The sequence below is a fragment of the Panthera pardus genome, unplaced genomic scaffold, assembly GCF_024362965.1.
Source record: "Panthera pardus isolate Hobbes unplaced genomic scaffold, ASM2436296v1 HiC_scaffold_8, whole genome shotgun sequence".
NCBI lineage: Eukaryota > Metazoa > Chordata > Mammalia > Carnivora > Felidae > Panthera > Panthera pardus.
This window is the reverse complement of record NW_026527013.1, coordinates 124,561,706-124,581,762: the sequence shown is the minus strand read 5'-3', so window position 1 is coordinate 124,581,762 and position 20,057 is coordinate 124,561,706. Positions and strand designations below refer to the sequence as shown.

Sequence of the window (20,057 nt, the reverse complement as noted above, 5' to 3'; positions counted from 1 at the left end):
TTAATTTTAAGAAAAAATGGATGCATGCATTTTTAGATGTATTTATAAACATTTTCCACATAGGATTTTTTAAGAGTATAAAAATAAAAACAACCTAAATTTTTATCAGTACGTAAGTAGTGAAATAATCTATGGTGATTATAAATGGTGTATTTATTTCATAAAATGAAATACTATACATCAATTTTAAATGATGATCTTAAAGGTTATTTATATAAACACAAGATACTCAGGCAGTCTATCAAATGAAAAGGCTCATTACAAAACGTATATGGTGTGAACCATATGTACTCATAGTTATTTACATAGAAAAAAATGGAAGAACATTTACCAAAATGTTAATAAAATTTATATATTGATATTTTCTTCATTTTCCATTTGCTTATCTGGAAATCCCACAATTCCTGTTGCAAACATGTATTGATAACAAGGAAGAACATAATTTGTTTTGTTTCTAAAAAAGTAAAAACAACATTGATAAGTTTCATTGGAACCTACTAGGGAATGAATATTCAGCAGGTGGACAGTAGGGGGTTTCGGGGAGGGCTATGGCAAGGTTGTTTTAAAGACCTTTGTATTTCTTTTCAAACTACCACCAGCTTCCCCTTCTTTCCTTCCTTTCCGGCCGGGGAGTTCTGCAGAATCTAGTTTGCTTCCAAGATGGGATGTTTGCACAAGGCTGAGTGACCCGTAGGTGAGAGAGGATGTTGCTGGGGCAAGATACCAAAATAAACACAAGGCAAAAGGGACTTGGGGTGCTGAATGCCAGAGTTTCTGATACTGAGTGCATTTACAGTGCTATGAAAGCTCGAAAACGTGGAAAGCTAACTCATGGACTGACATATTGATGAAACAAATCAGATGCAGATGATTCATGCATAATCAGAATTCTCTGGTTTTATTTATAAAATTTATCAGGCTACTGGCATTAGAAGCCTGTTTACAGTGTGCTAGGGCCCCTTCTCATGCTCTCTCCATGTGTGGGAGAGAAGTAACAGGGACCAAGCTCACCTGCTAACTCATGTTCTTGGCACATTCTCTGGACCCCAAGGTGCTGTGATTATACTTAGAGGTGGTGGTAGCTCCTAATACTACAATTCCTCCCCTGTACCCCTTTTTCCACCCCAGGCTGGGCAAAAGCAGCAAAAGGGGCCCATCTGTGTTCATAACCAACCAATCAGAATTGACTCAGGGGGACAGCCAATTTGGTTTAGTCCCTTGAGGGATAAAGAGGAAAGAGCACATCTCTACACCTGGGATATTTTCGGAATTTGTTTTTCTCCCAAATTACGTTTGTAGGCAAGGGGAAGGCAGAGAAAATAGGGAAATATATGGTTTGACTAGAACCCAGGAATCCAGAGTTCTTGGGTGACAGGCACTGGAGCAAAGATGCTTCTCACCTCCAAACATGCATACACATATCATGTATCTGTTTATATTTATTAAGGGCCTGAGAGAAGTCCCCAGGGAGAAGTAAAGAAAAAAAAAGGTCAGGAACCCTATGAACGCATGGAGACCTACGTGGTAAATTACAGGGAGGGGAATAAGAAAGTGGGGATGGCCAGTTCTAGCAGAATCCAGGAGGGGAGCTGGCCCATGGCAACCCTGGGAGAGAAGATACCGTAAGAAAAAGGGAGATTTATACTTTGTCCCATAGGTAGCACAATCGTCTGAGCAATGGGCTGGATTGGGGATCTAGATATGACATGCGGCCAGGCAGGTGCTGGAACTTATCCAATGCCAGCTTCCCTGGCTACCTGAGTGACTGCGGTACCTGGCTCTGTGTAGGTGAATAAAATGTATGACAATACTGGGCACTTGGGCAACTTCTCAGTGGGACCCAACTTGTATGAGAATAAAAAATGAGGAACCTTTGTCCTTTGCACTTGGAGAGGGAGGATCATTCTCTCACAGCACCATGGGAATTGAAATGATAGCAATGAATTTCCTTAATAATGTGTCCCAAGATGCCATGGCAGGTGGCGAATGGAGGTGAATAAGAACTGAGACCAGAGACAGACAGCAGTAGCCTCTCCTGCAGAATCCTGTTCAGAGGGACAAACCCCAGCTCCTGGCACAGAGATGTGAGCATCAAACATAGGGAAGCAGGCCTGGGGACTCTTAAAATATCTGGGAGGGGGGCGCCTGGGTGACTCAGTTGGGTAAGCGTCCGACTTCAGCTCAGGTCATGATCTCACAGTCTGTGAGTTCAAGCCCCGCATCAGGCTCTGTGCTGATGGCTCAGAGCCTGGAGCCTGCTTCAGATTCTGTGTCTCCCTTTCTCTCTCTGCCCCTCCCCTGCTCATGCTCTGTCTCAAAAATAAATAAAACCTTAAAAAATTAAAAAAATATATCTGGGAGGGAGAAATCTGTAAACAATTGCAAGACGAGTAGGTGGTTAGGAGAATCAAGAACACCTTATTTAATGTTATGAATACATTCTGTCATTTAAACCCAGGTTGGTGAAGCAAGATACATGCCAGTCACACTACAGAGATCAATGATCCCAACCTGTCTCCCCAAGTGATGTTGCAATTTGCATCATCAAATATATGTTCCCCAGGTTGAAAACTACCTCCAGCCCATGTCCTTAATATTTCCTTCAGATTATAATTGTAAAAACGTTGTAATGGGGAATAAGCATGAAAAACAGTGGGGAAATGAGAGAAGTTTGTGTGAGAATTATGCCAGATTAAAGATGGCAATAAACCTTTGTCTCTTTTCCCACCAAGTGGTGAGATCTGTTGAACCACTCCTTGACTTCACTGACCAAAACTGGACAGCCAAACTAATGCTACGTCAGTTCTGGAGCTAGCCTTGAAGAAAAGGCTAAAACTGCTTTCTAAGTCTTCAGAAGGTGAGTGGGCATGTATAAAACTCAACTACCCTACTGGAGAAATCTCCTAGAGGGCCCCGAAGCTACAGAGAGGCAGAGGTGAGCTAAGCTTTCAAGACACCCTCACCAAAACCCTTGCTGTGTGACTGAAGTCTCTTGACCCTTCCCGACCAGACCAGCTGAATATCACTGGAGCAGCCCCGTCATGACCATGTGAAACAAAAGAACAGCCCAGCAGAATTTTGACTGAATTCTTGACCCATGAAATTGTGAGCTGTAATATGAAGGGTTGTTGTCTTAAAGCCTACTAAGTTTGGGGAATTGTTACATAGCAATAATAACTAGCAAAGTAGTATAGGCTTCACATTCCACCTAGTTTACCCAAGTCTACCGAAGACCCTCCTCTTGCCCCCTGGGTTTTTCCTATGTGAATGCTCATTGTGTAGATTCTCCTGAAAGATAGAAGCTCCATTTCTTGGAGAATGCTATAGGGATGTCACCAGGAAGCCCAGGAACGGCTCCTTCAGTGGTAGACAAGGAAGGCCCTTAGTGGGGCTGCTTTACTGCCTTTCTCTTCTTAGAATGTTCCCTGAGATCTACTCAGTCTGCACTCACCATCTTCATATAGGAAGGTCCAACCTTGGTTTCTCAATGAGCAGCCCCTCATTTCGTAGCCTGTCTTAGTCAATTAGAAGAGATGAATCTATCGGATGAGACTGAACAGGTGAATCCCAAAAGCCTCAAGTGTCTGGATTGTTTTTGATGCCTATTATATCACTTTTTGCTCTGCTGAAAATAGCTAATATCTATGTAGGTCACTTTCTTACTCGTAAATTGGAAATAATAACATCTACCTTCCCAGTATCTCAGGATTATTGTGAGATTCAAATAAGATGATGTGGGTGGAAGCTCTTTGTAAACTTGAAAATGTTGTGCACTTGCAATTTGTTACCGTCATTATCATTACTATTCAGGAATTAGTAAATTATAGATAGTGTTGGGACATGTGGGCTTAGCATTGTGTGATCTTAAGCAATCCAGTTAACATCTCAGCAATTTTCTCATCCCTAAAATGAGTGTTTACTAAATAATATCTAAGGATCTTTCCAGCTCTCAAATACTATGGCGGTGATTTTTAAGAGCCCTTGTTCGGCACAGGCAAAGTTATGCAGGGTATTCAAAGACAAAGGTGAGCCTTTCCTCACTGACTAAAAATCTGTAATGTAGTTGTTAAGATCAATCAGGCTTAGAAAACAAATAATAATTCAAATGAACCTTTTTTTCTTATTTATTTATTTAGAGAGAGAGAGAGAGAAAGAGGGAGAGAGAGTGTGTGTGTGTGTGTATGTGTGTGTGTGTGTGTGTGTGTGTGTGAGCGAGGATGGGGGAGGTCCAGAGAGAGAGGGAGAAAGAAAGAATCCCAAGCAGGCCCCACACTGTCAGTATGGAGCCAGATGCAGGACTCAAACTTAGCAGGAACTCGGAGCAGGAACCCTGAGATCATGACCTGAGCCAAAATCAAGAGTTGGACACTCAACCCACTGAGCCACCCAGGTGCCCTTCAAGTGAACCTTTTAAATAAAGATTCCCCAGAATGTGAAAGTCCTTGATGGGAAATTTGCCAGCTACTAGAGCATAATGTGACAATATTTGCTATTTACCCATCCAGACGCACTCTCTGCTCTGGCAGGCTGACTTGTATGGACCACATCAATGTGCTCCCTTGCTTCATGGCATCTGATTGGGTTCTGCTAGTCTAGTGGCCCACCAAGAGATGGAAGGAGAGAAAAGCAAGAAGTCAAGGTATTTATTACCTCTGCTTCCTCTCTATGGGGTCATCTGGAGATGTCTGTTCCATTGGCCCAAGGGCACAGTGTCTCTCAAGTCTGCCCTCTCCACACGACACTATCCTTCCAAGTTATGTAGACTGCTCTCTGCCCTTGCCTCTTTGCCCTGGGGATGAAAACAGTTCATCTGTAACTAACCCTGGAAGACTTCACAATCCATTTATTGGGGTAGGCAGCCTCCAAGATGGTTCCCAGGGATTCTGTTTCCCAGTAATCACACCCTTGTATAATCCCCTCTTCTTAAATGTGGGCTGGATTTATTGACTCACTTCTACCAGAATACACAGGAGAGCTAAGATGACACTTTTGAGATGAAGTTATGAAAAGGCTATGAATTCTGTCTTGGCCATTCTCACTTGAATCACATGCTTGGGGGAAGCCAACTGTTATGCCCCAGAACAGCCTTATGGCGTCACGACATGGAAGCAAGGCCTGTCCACAACTATGTGAGTTTGAAAGGAACATGTTTGTCCCCAGTCAAGTTTTCAGATGAGACCACAGTACTAGCTAATAGCTTGACTGTAATCTCACAAGAGACCTTGAGCCACAGATAACTACCTAAACTGTGCCTGAGTTCCTGACCACAGAAACTATGAGGTAATAAATACTTGTTTTGAGCTTCTAGCTTGGGAGGCAATTTGTTATGCAGCAATAAATAACTAATGCACCTTGTAATTTCCCAACATACCGGCTATACCTTTGTAAACAGTCCTTTAATTGTCTTCTTCAAATTATCCTGATTTGACTATGCCAGATGTTTCCTGCTGGGATCATAAATAGAAATAATATTTCCAGGCAAATAAATAAATTAAATACTCTTTTCAGGTTTATTTCCCCTAAGACATGAAAAGAATAGATCATGTTTGAATATAGAAATTTCCCTGAGTCTTTGAGGCTTCTAGATCCCTTGAGAGAATTTGGATTTCTTTTCCAAGGGTGGTAGGTGGGGAAATTTGTGTTTTTAAGGATTTCAAAGAAAAGTAGCTCCTTAGCATTAAGATGAGCAAAGGAGATTACAACTTCTTTTCCATCCAGTCTAACAGACTTTGGACTAAATGGCTAGTGAGGGGGTGGGTTCTTCAAGGACTGGGCACTTGGTGTCCCAGACTTGGCTTCCTAAATAAGAGGAATGAGAATGTTCTTAATGGAAACCCATCCTCCTGCGTGGGACCTCACAAGCCTTGGCAGTCAGCCGAGAGACAATGAAAAGTCAGAGGGACAGTGGCATTATATGGTGGTGACAGTGATAACAAACAGGGATCTTTAATTCTTGGGTTTGGAAGTCAGACTGCCAAACCCCTCCCCTCATCTCCTGAACCCTCTCCAATGACACCGTGGACTGCATAAGGTTTCGAGTTTTGTGTTCTTGACAGTCCAGGGAAGGCAGAAGTGAAGATCAAATCACTTCTTAGTTAAGGACACTTTCAAAAAAAGTAACATTACTTGCACTTTGAAAACTGGGAAATAATTACTAACCTATTATAAAGAAAATAAATGTGATTACTGTAGAAAGTTAAATAGCGGAAGAAACTTCCCAGGTGCCTCCACCCAGGGAGGCTAAGCCTGAAATGTTATGGAAACACCAGGAGCATGACTCTTAGCAAACCTCACAGGGCAATCACATCCATTACATCAGCACATTTCTGTGTGTGGTCCAAGGCTAGGCTTTGAGTCAACTGCTCATCAAGAGGCTTAGTACATACTTGACAAATAAATGAATAAACAGAGGGAGGAATGAATATATCTCCCAGGGCCGGACTGATATGTAAAACCACAGGGTCAGAGTATTAATTTAACATATACATATATATTTATGTATATACACACACATACATATTACAGAAGTAGGAACCCAAAGTTGTGAAAAGATTATTCTCTTCTGCAGATATTTTATATATGCCAAGATTGATAATTGTCCAGTGGCTTGGGGAGTACAAGAGTAGAAAAATACTGTTCAAATGAGCCAACTGTTTAGTGATCTCAGTTGAGAGAGCTCAGCACTTCTTTCTTTCTTTTTACAATGCTGGCCTTGACAATGGAATCAGAATATAATAAATCCTGCCTCTTGCTGGGTAGTGCTGGACTGGTCACTGCTCACATGTTCTCCATGCTTCTCCCTTTTCTACACTTCCATGGCTCACTTCTCCCCTCTATGATTGAGTCTTTCTTTCTTTAGAGATATTCACATCTGCATTCCATTATCCGCAATTCTGAAATACCAAAATCTCTGAAAAACAAAAGGTGTAGGAAGTTTAGGGAGAATATGACCTGAAATAACATGAAGCTATTTATAATCTTCATTTATGTTCCTAGTGTGAGACTCATACTTCCATTACACAAATATTGAAAATGTTCATGGTGCATTATGCTAAGGGTATTATATAACATGTGGTGTCTGTCTTGTATCACAAAAAATAATCTGAATTCTGAAGCAAATCCTGCCCCTAGGGTTTCAGATTTATTATAGCCTAATCTTCCAAGCTTGGGAAATATTTTGTTTCCTTAAGATGACTTTGCACTTAGCTGCTTTGATCCTTTATGTGTTGGTTTTGAGGTCTAACTCCCAGAGAATCATTTTTCTTCCCTTGTTTATCAGTTTCAGGGAACCCTTCGCTGTAACCCTTGTGAATTGACAATCATGGGCCTGTAATAGATCCGTGCAGAAGGAGAGATGGGGTGCTAGTAAGGAGGAGAACGAGGGGAAAGAACATCCTGAGGACTAGCTGAGATTTCAAGAATGAAGTCTGTTCTTGGATAAAGGGACACCAGGGTTCCAGGCAGAGATAACCACCCAGAGGCATGGAGAAGCACAGGATGCCTGGAGAACTGGGGGCAGCTGACTTATTGGTTGGGGCTGGGAGGAGATGACAAGTGGCTGTGTGACACCTGCCTTGGGAGGGTGGAGGAAAGTAATTCAAGGGTTTCTCACAGCAGACAGAGTCCTAATCCAGAAAGCCAAGCAGTCAGCAGCATGAAGAGAATAGATTAGAGGAGGTTGTGGAAGGAGCAGTGGCCAGGAAAGACTCTTGTATAGATCTAGGAGACAGTCTCAGAACTAAGGCCGTGGGGTGCAGAATGGAAAAAAGAGAAAGTTTAGAACATAGAATCAAAGGCTGTAATGTTCCATATCATGGTGGGGGGGGGGGGGGAGTTAAATCAAAATAGTTGACTGATGCTGGTGGCGCAAAGTTCACTAAGAAGAAAGTCAAGTTTGGACAGTCTTAACAGCTGATTGCTCCTTACTTTGAAATGAGAAAAACTGGATTTTATCAGAGTGGCGAGAACCAACACACTCTGATGGGCAGTGCATGGAATCTGAGGTTGGTTGACCTGGGTTCTCATCATAACCTGGAGCAAAAAATTCTCTAAACCTTAGTTTCTTTACCTGAAATGCAGGGACAGTATCATCATCGTGACAGAATTTGTGGGAGAATGCATACAGTAAGTAAATGAGGTTATGCATGTAAAAATTTCTGCCATGTACAAAGTGTACAAATGACTACTAATTACCTCTGAATGAGGAAAGTTGGAGCAGAGAGGTTGAGGGTCTCCCCAAGGTTACAGAGCAGTGACAGACTAGGATTCCGATGAAACAGCTCTGTTCCCTCCCCAGTACTTCTGGAAAGAAGGCATTGTGGGCTTGGCCCAATATTATATAGAAGACAGAGAGAATATGCACTGCCTTATCCCCACTCTTCTGTTTTCTCTTAACATTATTTACCATTAGTAGTTCATTTCTTTGTCTTATGTAAGCTTTTGTCAACATGAGTCTTTAGTATAGAATTGACCACCAACCTTTAAATGTCAAAGAAATTTGGCAGAGGGACATACAATTAAAAGTCTGCTTGATGGGATAAACAGATGCATTTCATTCAGGGTGGTTTTTGTCTCATTTTCCTTAGGTAGTTAACTTGCTACAGACACTGAGAGGCAATTACTTGATTCAATAAATGGTTCCCACTCCAAGTTGTGGATGGCTATGTGTACAATTTACTTATTTTGGAGTTGGCCAGAAAATCCTAGTTTATGTCTCTAATTGGTTTCAGCTGTTTTGCGTGCCCTGTCAAGCTCATGGTACGTCCAGCGCATTTTTTTGTCAGTGTCAGGGCTCAAAAAATGGCTGACCCCAAGTCACTGCTGATGGCCTCACCCTGTCATTGACCAGCTGGATCTAAAAGGCCGTTGCGTATTTGGCAAGCTGGTGTTCACTCTTTCACGCCTACAGAAAAGGCAATCTCATGATGTGAATGTTGGGCAAGCAGGGGTTACAATTCCGCTCTAACTACTTATTGTATTATCTTATCGATCTCTTAAAGATTGCTGACTTAACCTTCTGCAGTGTTAAAGATCTCACTTTGGAAATGTATAAAGAGGTCGGCTAGCTGGCACATAGTAGGTACTCAGTTAATTTGATGTTTCTTGCCTCAGACAGACGGAATGTAAGTGTTTCGGTTGTAAGGGCCCTAGAACTTTTACTCTGTTCCAATCCTCTTTCCCATCCCCCTCTGGGATCTTCTTCACATCCTCCTTCATTCTCAAGAACTAAGACTAGACTATTGTTCCTTCTCTGTAGGAGCAGAGCATAGCCTACATATGGCTCCCGATAGCCCTCTATGTCTAATAATGAACTGGAACCAGGACATTCTTAAGAACGAGTTCTGAAACCCCATATAATCCTCCTTGGATCATATTTTCGTACAAGTCATTCGTTTGGCTAAATTTATACTGAGACCACTTAGACAAAACATCTACTGATTGATTGATTTTGTTTCATTTGAAACCTAAAACAGGTCCGTACATTTGGTTCATATACTTGTTTTATACTTTTGGTATAAACACAAAGTAGCAGGGTTACTAGGCTGTGAGTTCCTTGTGTTAGGAACTCTCCTACCTAGCTTTGCACATACTATCTTAGCACAGGACTTAGCGTGAGTAGGTATGTAGGGAACATCTCTGATTTGTCTTATCTGACACTTTCCCTGTCCTCTGGCCGCATGGATGCAAGTGTGAGCTCCACTCCACTCATCGGGAGTTACTGAACACATGTTTGTCTTTAACAGTTCTTGGATTTTTATTTTAAATGGCTCTGATCCATTCAGTAACTTCCTCGTCTGACTCAGCAATTCTCAAATGACACACAAAATGCTCCCTAAAACACGTTACAAGCTTATCTCTGAACAAAACTTAGGAGAAGCAAAGTACTTAAAAACCAAATAAACAAAAGACACGCAATTTAAAGTGTTTGCTCAGCTTGCGAATATATTGGAGATTGCTTATTGGTGGGAAATGACCCAAGAAAAGAAGACCAACTAATTCCATCCTATCTTTTCTTCCATCTCCTTCCACACAGTTTTGGTATGCACGTGTAAAAGTAATTAATGCTAACATTTATTAGCTATGACTACTTAAGACGCTAGGAACGACTACTATGAACCAAGCCCAACCTCAGTATTTTCAAGTTCAACTCATTTGTTCCCATAATAATCTCATGAAGTAGGTGCTATTATTGTGTCCATCTTACTGGTGAGGAAATTGGAGCCCAGAACAGTTAAACAACCTGCCCAGGGTCACAACTAGTGTGTTGTATAGGCAGAGTTTAAACAGAAGTAGTCAGATTTTAACTCTAAGCAGAAGGAAGAGTCCATATTCAATATCTTAGCCAAAGAATACAGGAAGATAACACCCCCTAGAAAGACACACTTTGCCATGGACTCCCAATAGGAAGTACAGCCAGGGGCGCCTGGGAGGCTCAGTCCGTCAAACGTCTGACTCTTGGTTTGAAGGCTCAGGTCTTGACCTCATAGTTTGTGAGTTTGAGCCCTGCGTCGGGCTCTGCACTGAGCCGGAACCTGCTTGCAATTCTCTCTCCCTCGCTGACCCTCCCTCCCTCCCTCTCTCTCTCTGAAAATAAATAAGTAAACTTAAGATAAAGGAAGTACAGTCATACATTTCAATGTCAAATGGTAATTCTCTTCAAATTAATGAGAGTGACCATACTTCATAGGCAACACAAAGCTGTAGGTAAGAAAAATATTGAAAATCTCTATTATCATTATAAAATATTATGTAAGTATTTAATGTGTGCCTTAATACTTATTTGAATTATATACTTATTAATTATATTTGCACATGTATATGAGTACCGTGTGTGTATGTGCCCTGCATGTACCTATACTTACAGGGGTGTATATTGATAAGTACATAGATACATATGGATGTATAGGACATGCCTCAGACAAATACATATTCATCATACATTTATTTCACATGTATGGGTAATATGACTCAACCTAATTTAAAATTTTTTAATGTTTATTTATTTTTGAGAGAGAGAGAGAGAGAGAGAGAGAGAGCAGGAGAGGGACAGAGAGAGAGGGAGACACAGAATCCAAAGCAGGCTCCAGGCTCTGAGCGGTCAGCACAGAGCCCGACGTGGAGCTCGAACTCACGAACCGCGAGATGGTGACCTGAGCCGAAGTCGGACGCTTAACCGACTGGGCCACCCAGGCGCCCCAAACTCAACCTAATTTAAATATGCCATTTGGGGCGCCTGGGTGGTTCAGTCGGTTAAGCGGCCGACTTCGGCTCAGGTCATGATTTCGCGGTCCGCGAGTTCGAGCCCCGTGTCGTGCTCTGTGCTGACCGCTCAGAGCCTGGAGCCTGTTTCCGATTCTGTGTCTCCCTCTTCTCCGACCCTCCCACGTTCATGCTCTGTCTCTCTCTGTCTCAAAAATAAATGAACGTTAAAAAAAAAATTAAAAAAAAAAAAAAACAAGTTCCTTACAGGTGCAGCCTAATATTTTCTTGTTTCAGGCCCCTCTCGGTTCCTATCCTTCAGCATCTCTAGAACAATTACCACTCACAAATGATATTTGGGGAAGCAGACATCTTGTAAAACAACCCTGACTGATGAGACCAGCAGCTAGCACACAAAAGCTTTCCCCTTGCTTATCTAGACCAATGATTCTGCGATACGTTTTATAGGTTTTCCCAAGGACTCATGCTATGAAGTGACCGGTCGTCCATTGGGTGGCCAACTTCTGATGCAGGCTTGTGTGAGATTTCCCTCCTTCCCCCGTCCCTTCCTCATCCCTTGCAATCAAATTCTCAGATAAAACTACTCATCCATCATAAACCTTCACCTCGGATTCTGCTTTGGGGAAGACCATGCTAAGACAGGCATTATTTAACGTATATTTTCTCAATCCAATTATTTGTGTTATTGCTAAAGTACAGTAAAAATTAGAACTTCAACAAGTAATGTTGTAAGTTTCATTGCCTGTTGAGGGTCGCCGTGTCAGTTTATAGCTTTTAAAATAAGAACTTTCCGTAGTAAAATGTTTATAGCCTGGGAAACATTTATTGCTGGCCAGCAATGGTCTGGTGATCAGAGCCAGTGAAATAGTGATTTGTGTCACATGTTTCTGGAAAACAAATTGAAGTCATTCTCTAAGCCAGATCCCAGTTTCAAGAAAAATTATATGGTATCATATACAAGTCCTGGTGGGGACATTATGACTTTCAAAGGCCATGCATTTTATTAAATGTATAACATGCCTATGTGAACTATTAATAGTGCTATTGACACATTCCAAATGTTGAGAAAAAAAAAGAAGAGGAAGACGATGGAAGCCTGTGGAGTGATATATTGTGGTTCCACTATCAAGTGGCAGTTTCTTTTGCTGAATCAAGTTCAAAATCAGAACACTTCTCTGCCTAGCAAGCAAACTAAGCCATTTCCAAGTGGCTATTAATAACTTGAGCAGTGGAGGAGGAGAAAAACAGGTCAAAATGTCATCTTGAGGCATCGTGGTTATCAATTGTTTAGGATCCTCTAGGGCAGAGTTTGTCACCCCCAACAATATTGATATTCTTGGCTGGATAATTTTTTGTTGTGAGGAGCCGTCCTGTGCACTGTATAGGATGCTTGCAGCATCTCTGGCCTTGGCTTACTAGATGCCAGTAGTGTCACCCACACCCAAGTTGTGACAACCAAAAATGTTTATCGACATCGTCCCCTGTGGGACAAAATCATCCCCAGCTGAGAACCATCAGCTTAGGGCAATGCAGATGCTGATTGGCTGGTGTGATGGAATGCCTTACAACCCAGAACAGAGCACTCAAAATCTTTGAAGAAGTTCTTCTGAGACAGTTTGGGACAATGAAATGATCAAACCAAAGTTTACCTATACCCAGCATTGTGGAGTAGGCAAAGATGAGTAGCCTAAAACAGTGATTCCCCAACTTTGGCAGTGACTGAGTCACCTGGAGAGCGTAGTAAAAGAGATTCCTGGGCCCCACCCCCAGGGAACATAATTCAGTAAGTCTCATATCTTGATGAACTTGATTCAGTGAGTCTAATAATTTGTGTTTCTCACATGTCCCAAGCAATGTTGCACGTCTGTAAACTACCCTTTAAATAGCCTTGGGCTGAAAGTTAGAAGATCTTGACTTTGGGCAATTCACTTATACCATGGAATATCCCATTTCCAGTAGAATAGGATAGATATGCAGACATAGAAGCAGTAAAGGGAAGAGGGAACAGGATAATAATGTATAAAGAAGACACTGGGGCAACTAGGGAGGTCAAGACATATTCGTGTTGAAAGCGATGCCATGTAGAGTCTCCCACTAGATGTGAACTTGTGAACTTCATGTCTTATTCATCTCTAATATGGTAGCAGACACATAGTAGGTGCTTACTTCAGATATTTCAGTTATGGTGCTTGCACCCAAGAACACTCTTCAGCTAAAACAGCTCACCTGTACCATCCTGCTGAATGCACAGTCCATTCTGAACATGAGATCTTCTCCACATCTTCCATTGCTGAGCAGACTAAAAGTGGTGCATATGACCAACAGCAGTGAACTCATTGGGTAGTCAGCATATTGAGGAGGCAGGAGCTGGGCCAATCGGGTTATCTCCTTTAGGAGTATGAACTTAAAAAAAAAATGAACCCAGTAAATGCCATCAGTATGGGAGCTAAATCTAATGTTCCTAAAAAACTGCGAGTCCAGACAACATGTAAGAAAAAGATACAAGGAGGCCGAACAATGAGTGATCCGCTTACATACATATATATTCACATGGAAATGGAGATAGGCTAGGCGGTTGTCCATAGATTCTCCATATCTTTACTTGGGAAACTCTTTTTTGTTTTTCCCATCATGACTCAAACATGCCCCAGGGAAGCAGTCTCCCACTCAGTCTAAGTTCCTCAACCCCCACAAGCCATTCTCCATCATAGTCTTCCTTTGTAATTTCTTCTGAGACTTATCACTGCTGTGGTGGTTAATGTTTTGTGTCAACTTGACTGGGCTAAGGGATGCTCAGATAGCTGGTAAAACATTACTTTGGGGTGCGTCTATAATAGTGTTTCCAGAAGAGGTTAACATTTGAGTTGGTATGCTGAGTAAAGAAGATGGCCCTCACCAGTGTGAGTGGACATCATCCAACTCACTAAGGGCCTGAATACAAGGGCGTACTCATGGATAAACCCCTGAGGGTGGGTAATGGGTTTATAGGTGTTCATATATATACTAAATCCATTTCTATTAACTGAGTCCCCACTTATGTGCACCATATGGGTAGGAAAATGACCCAAACTATTCCAATCACAGTCCCCAATTCCTCTGTTGCACCAGTACTTGGACCAAGGGATGATCACGTGTGATGATTAGTTTTATGTGTCAACTTGACTAGCCTATGGTACTCAGTTATTAAATTGTATGTTAAATCTATATGTAGCTATAAAGGTATTTTGTAGACATGATGGATATCTAAAATCAGCTGACTTTAAGTAAAGGAGATTATAATGTAGGTGGGCCTCATTGAATCAGTCAAATCAGCCTTTAGAGCAAAACCCGGGGTTTTCCAAAGAAGAAATCCTCTCCCAACACTGCAATATTAACTCTTGCTTAAATTTCCAGTCTGCCAGCCTGCCCTACAAATCTTAGACTCGTCAGTACCCACAGTTGGGTGAGCCAATTCCTTAAAATAAAACTCTGGAGATACATGCACACACACACACACACACACACACGTATATGCATCCTGCTTGTTCTGTCTCTCTGAAGAACTATGACTAAGCTGCATCAATCAGCATCCTTCTCCAGGATTTTTAAAATCTTCTTTCGCCTCTGATGGCAAATCTTCAAGGATGTGGTAGAGCCCTGAGCAAACGCTCTAGGTAGGATCGTTCTGTTTGAAAACAATGAAACCCACACGGAGGGATGCAGAGGCCAGAGGTGGAGACTGAGATTCCTGGCAGACAGAGAGCATCGGAGCCCTGTTCCATGGGTTTCTGAGGTCAGCTGTAATCCCTTTCTTTCTGTAATTGGGTTGTGTGGGCAGCAAACCTTCTGGCTTAAGCTGGTTTGAAATGAGATTCTGTCACTTTCAAGCAAGTTTTTGTATTGGCAGGAAGTCAACGTTGGTTCCGGTTCTGTTTTTTTTTTCTGCACGAGTCTCTTGAAACCTCTTGGTAGGAGGATCTTAAGTCTTTGCAGGTCATGAGGAGTGAGTGATGACTACACTTGTCCTGATATCCCATGCAGATAGACGATACAGGCACAAAGAAACATTGTTTTCATGCCTAAGCAAATCTCCGGATAAATTTATACTTCAACCTTACCTCCTTGTGATGCACTTTTCCATTTTCAATTTCTCTGCCTAACCAAGTCATGTTCATATTGGATGACCCCCCACTACTGTCACAGCTGATTGGAGCAAGGCTCAACCTCTTACCCAGAGAGGTATGTACCAGCTGGCCAGTGGCCAATCACTTACGAGGTCTGGCTCAGAAAGATGGGCTGGGTGAGTCAGATTCCATTCTTAGGAATTTAGATATAGACAATTTTGAACCTGAGACATAGGGCTAGATGGTAAATGAAACTTCATGATGTTGAGTTGGGGGCACAGCAATTCAAAATACGGTATGTAACACACAAGAAAGAAGAGCAGGGGAAGAAGATGCCAGTTGGTAGAGAGAGAAGCATTTAGCAGATGTGCAGGGAGAAGCAGGTGCCGTGCAGTTGAGTGAGTTCCAGCCCTATTCTCATGAGGTGCAATGATGCTGAGCTTCCTGCCAAGTAAAATAAAGCTTTCTTTATCTGAGTTATTCTGAGATTACCCTCCGTCCCTTACAACCAAACAAGGCCACCTGGAACATGTTCACTGTGATTGGAAAGTGCTTATCACGGGAAGAGCCCCAGACTGCAACACTTTAACTGGAAACAGAACAGGAAATGCTTTTTAGATGGCAAGGCTTCTTAGTAAGAAACATCGACTTGCAAAATGTAAATTCCAATTCATCTGTTAACATTTACAGAGAACAAACATCACTCAGAGACCTTATTTCTTAATTAAATGAATTTATCCCTCTGTGAATACAGAACTGGTATTTTAGATAAATATAATATCTATGTATGTTATTATATAGTCCGTAAATTTCATTTTTGTGGGAGGAGGAAACTTGGGGAGGCAATGAGTATGAGTACAACCTTGATAGTGGTGATAGCTTCCAAGGTGTATACTTACCTAAAACCCATCAAATTTTCTGCAGTAAATATGTATGGCTTTTTATATGTCATAAAGTGGTTAAACAATCTGAAATTTGCTATTGTACATTTTTAAAAGGAAAAAAAGAACAGAAATAACCCCATTTTATTTATTTGTTTGTTTGTTTGTTTAAGATCTCCTTTTTTAAAAAGTAAGTTGTACGCCCAACGTGGGGCTTGAACTAATGATTCTGTGATCAAGACTTGCATGCTCTACCGACTATCAAGTGCCCCAATATTCCCATTTTTAAATGACAATAAAATTTAGAGGACAACAGAGATTGATACCCAACTATAACCAGATCTTTTAAAAGAAGAAAAACCAATGTGGCAAAAAAGGCAAAAATTGTCCTAGTCTTAGAGGAAAGTGAAAAGAATGTTGAAACATACTGAGAAAGTTAAAGAAAGTCATGCAAACCCTATAACAGCTTGTGCTGTCATTTTTTCCTTAAATGAAGAATGCCAGTTACAATGTCAGCCCAGAGACATAATCTGGGACTAATCAGAAATCAGCATTAATCTGCACAGCTTGGGAATGGCCTTCTCAACAGTTGCTCAGTATGTGAATGTCCATTTGTGCAAGATGAATGAGTGCAGGGGCCATAATAAGGCCATGGCATTTGGTTATGATGATGGCCTCTGACGACCTAAGCAATCAATAAATTATAATTGAATTCAACTGACAGCAGGCAGCGTGTGACACAATTCATTCCTGCCATCTCATTCTAAATTCAAGCCTAGAACTGTGAATGCAGGAGCTGGAAAGCAGGAGTGAGGAATACCCTCCCCCCCTTCAGCTTCTCTTGTGGTTTCTAATCTGGAGGTCTTAAGGATCAGAGGTTTACAAAATTGCCACTAGATACTAATCTTCCCAGTGGACAGGTTTTCCTAGATGTTAGTAAGGATCAAGATTGGTAGTCAGCAAAAATTTTCCATGCATTCATTGGCTTCTTCTATAAACATTTTCTTGTTACTGAGCTGTGTGTGGGGAATTGCTACGCAGAGACTCATAGTCTCACGAAGGAGCGATCACATACAGATAATCTAGGACAACGGGCCGTAGCATTAGAAGTATGCTCACAGGGAATTTTCTACGTCAATTCCTAAGAGGGAATTTTCTACGTCAATTCCTAAGAGGGATTGTCAAAAACAACCTAAATGGGTCAAGGAAGGCTTCCCAAATTTGACGGGTAGTACCTAAGCCAAGTCTTAAGAATGAGCAGGCATTAGCCAGGCAAAGGGGGTGTGAGACATGCCAGGTTCAGGTACTAAATGAGTCAAGTGACAGAGGTAAGAGGTGGCATGTGCACACAAGAAAAAGTCATACCGCCTTTCCAAAGGCACAAGAGTGCTGGCTTGAAGTTAACGTCCAGGGTCAATTACCATTTTAAAGACTGAGCACCTAATATGTACTTGTGAATTGCTAGGGTTTCAAAATCGGATGAGGCATGAAGCTCACCCTCCATGATTCAGCAAGCTTATAAGTATAATTCTGTAGCAAAATAAATTAACATAAAATATAAAAGGCACCATCACAGAGATATGAAGAAGGGTCTGTGGAAGCCCCAAAGAAGAGGTGAAAACTAAGATTGGTACTGGTTGTTTAAGGAGATGACTTTTGACCTGGGTCTTGGCAAGTGAAGAATTTCTCAGGAGAAGTCCTGAATTCCAGGCACAGTGAAACTGGAAGACTCATTTTCTTGAAGGAGATAAAAAAGTGTGGAGCAGTGGATTCTTCAGGGGAGGCTTAGGGATCTTAGCAGAACCACAAACTGACCCTTCAAAGACAACAAGGGAATTTGTATTGAAGTTATGTTTCCATAACACTACTTGCATGTGGATTTTATTTTGTGTGGCTTTCATAAAGGTGCAAATGGAGATTATGGGGGCAGTAAAATCTGCTCTATTCCCTCTCCATGACTTGGCTCACCGCAGAACTAGAGTACTCTAGAGTTCTGGAAGCATCCTCCCCCAAGATAGATAATTAGGGTACATGCCACTAAGGATCCTGGTCCCACATCCCCTCATCTGATATCACCACTGTTCCTGCTTCACCTTCCACGAAAAAGGTCTTGATAATAAATCCCTACTTAGATGGTAAGGTAAGAGCAGTAGGAACTAAATCCTAAATCCAACGATTTTCTTTTTCAAAGGACCCCAGGAAGTCAAGATGTTGTCATCACTCATGGAGTGCCAGTGCAGGGCATGCTGGGACACCTAAGGGTTTGTCTGGGCAACTTGCAACAAAGAGAGGAAATATGTGTATTTGTGGGCCAGCCAGGAAACCTGATAGGACTGGGACTTGTCCAGTGTCTGAAAATTTTGATGAGCTCAAGTATGACCCAGGAAATTCCTATTTGTGAGAAGAATCCTGTGCAGTGGGTGGTATAAGGCACAGAAAAGAGTCAGGCAGACAGCCAGATTGTGGTTCCAGGTATTCCTCCTACTTACAAGGCAGCAGTTTGTGAAAGAGGTGATGGGCTGCGGCAACTAGTCCTCAAGGAGAGGAAGGGGTTATGGAGAGCCACAGCAACATGGGGACCTTGCATACTTCTCTCTAAATTGTGGGACACGGTGCTAGTCTAAGTAGAGATCAAGAGTGCTTGTTAGAGAAACTGAGGCACAAGCCACATCCTGAGACATAGACTGGCATAGGGCAAGGAGAGAAGAGAAATTGGGATGATACATATTAGTGACTTCAGGTATGCCCAGAGCCTGCCCATGCAAAACAGATCTCAGAGTTGACAGACTTCATGAACTTGTGGGCTGGAAGCTCTAACAGGATTTCTGTTCTGATTAGGACTATCTTTAGGGATAAGTGGGCCTGAGTCTGGGCATGCCCTGGTGGGAGTGGGCATATCCTGGAAGGGCTAGAAAGAGTCAGAGTAAAGGAGCAATGGTCTCAGACTACTAGCGAGGTACAACTATGCAAGAACAGCAGCAAGCAGGCCTGTCTCGGGAACAACCACTGCCTGGTAAACGGACTCTCTGAGGCACCAGGCAGGAATGTCTGGGGACATGGCACAGGAACACACAAGAAGGAAAAGTGCTAGGGTTGAACTACCATACGCACACAGATTCCTTAATTCCTTCTTAGTGATTCAGAGTGGATTTTCCAGCCTATAGATTAGTCACAGCCATTGTTTCTTCCTCTTTTGCTGCTTTTTTGCTCAGCCTCTGGGTACCGTTGCTTATCCAAATCACAAATGAAGGGAAAGAAGAGGTGAAATATTCTGAAATAGTTTGCATTTTCTATAAAGGTTGGAACAAAGAAGGGATGCTAATCCATATCTGAAATGACTTTTTTCTGGCATTGAACACACAAGCAGAATCACCCCATGAATGGCCCAAGGGTTCATGACTTATGAACGGTCATCGGCACTAGCATATCGGGTCAATCATTGGGGACCCATGTGAGCAACTGGTGGGACTGAAATGCACTGAAGTGTTTGGTGTTGCCTGTTTTTGTGCAGCAAATCACCCCAAAACTTAGTGGCTTCAAACAACAGTAATTATTTATTATCTTACGGTTTCTATTTGTCAGGAACTCAGGAGCAGCTTGGCTTGGGAATTCTGGCTCAGAGTCCCTTTTAAAGTTGTAGTCAGAGGTCAGCTAGGACTGCAGTCACCTGAAGCCTTGAGGAAGGCTGGACGATCTGCTTCCTCCAGGGTGGCCCACCCTCATGGCTGACAAGTTGGTGCTGGCTGTTAGTGAGAAACCTTACTTCCTTCCCTCATGGCCCTCTCCACAGAGTTCTTACAATATGGCGACTGACTTCTCCCAGAATGAGCAATCCAAAAGACCGAGGTGGAAG

At 42.1% G+C, this 20,057-nt stretch overlaps 1 long non-coding RNA gene across 8 annotated transcripts in view; it reads right to left on the bottom strand.

Annotated features, from left to right (window-relative positions):
* The window catches only part of LOC109263954 (uncharacterized), an 80,815-nt gene that overhangs the window by 20,044 nt on the left and 40,714 nt on the right, over nucleotides 1-20,057 (bottom strand). For 5 of the 8 annotated variants that reach the window (XR_002078500.2, XR_002078499.2, XR_002078496.2 and 2 more), the window contains 3 exons: nucleotides 13,447-13,623; nucleotides 6,517-6,910; nucleotides 2,314-4,789 (listed from right to left, as the gene is read on the bottom strand). This is a non-coding gene — a long non-coding RNA (uncharacterized LOC109263954). Of the gene's footprint in view, nucleotides 1-2,313; nucleotides 4,790-5,371; nucleotides 5,448-6,516; nucleotides 6,911-13,446; nucleotides 13,624-20,057 lie in introns of those variants that run through there. The other 3 variants (XR_002078502.2, XR_002078506.2, XR_002078501.2) reach the window with 3 other exon arrangements.